The sequence below is a fragment of the Myotis davidii genome, unplaced genomic scaffold (genome assembly GCF_000327345.1).
Source record: "Myotis davidii unplaced genomic scaffold, ASM32734v1 scaffold274, whole genome shotgun sequence".
Taxonomy (NCBI): Eukaryota; Metazoa; Chordata; class Mammalia; order Chiroptera; family Vespertilionidae; genus Myotis; species Myotis davidii.
Genome location: NW_006285613.1, coordinates 2,084,274 through 2,085,417, shown reverse-complemented (window position 1 = coordinate 2,085,417; position 1,144 = coordinate 2,084,274).

The following is a 1,144-nucleotide window of genomic DNA, read 5'->3' as shown; positions in this document are numbered from 1 at the left end:
TCCTCCCTGGCCCGGGTCCTAGTCAGAGTGCGTGCAGGAGGCAACCAACTGCTGTGTTTCTCTCACATCGGTGTTTCTCTCTGTCTTTTCCTCTCTCTTCCACTCTCCCTAGAAATAGCCTCACCCTGGCCGGTTTGGCTCAGTGAGTAGAGCATCAGCCTTCGGACTGAAGGGTCCCAGGTTTGAGTCCCGTCAAGGGCACAGGCCCAGGGTGGGGGCACATGCCCAGTAGGGGGTGTGCAGGAGGCAGCCTATCAGTGATTCTCTCTCGTCATTGCTGTGTCTATCTTTCTCTCCCTCTCCCTTCCTCTGTGCCCTGACCAGAAATAGAACTGTGGCCTCTGGTTCATAGGTTGATGCTCAACCACTGAGCCACACTGGCTGGGCAATGCATTTTTTTATTTATGAGAACTGAGACTAAATGACCCACTCCTGACCACTGGCATGGGCTCCAGGAAGCTTTGGGGAGGACTTGCAATTGGCTGGATGAGAGCAGACAGGTGAGAACAGAAAGCTGGGGAAGGTCCTGACCCCTCCAGGCGATGGGGTATTTCACAGGTTTCAGGTTTTTGACCAGGAACACTGCCCTGGAGAATATCCATCTCACCGACTGACACCACCTGGGGGGGCTCTGGGTCAAGAGCACAGGTGCCCAAACTGCCCCTGCTCCTGGTGGCACGGAAGCCCCTGCCAGACCTCTCAGGTGCCCTCCCTGCGGCTGAGACCTCCGTTTCCTAAAGGGAATGCAGTGCGATGCGGGTCCTGGCCACCAAGGACAGTCCCCAAGTGAGTGGGCGCAGAGCCGCAGCCCCTCCCCCAGGCTCTGCCCACCGTCAACCCGGTGCAACGATGGTCCTCCATCCGCCCGCTCTCAGCTGTCAGGTGAACCGGCTCATTACACCCAATTCCCCAAATTCTGGAAAGGCCCGAGGTGCCCCGCCCCAACTACCGTATTTGCCGGCGTATAAGACGATTTTTTGGCCCTGAAAAATATGCCTCCAAGTGGGGGGTTGTCTTATACGCCGGGTACACTTCAGATAGACTGCCCATAGTGCTTGCCCCGTGCCATAGTGGCCCCGATGCCCGCCCACTTCATTCCACATACCGTTCAGGCATCAGCAGCGCTGCTGGGTGTATGCTCGGC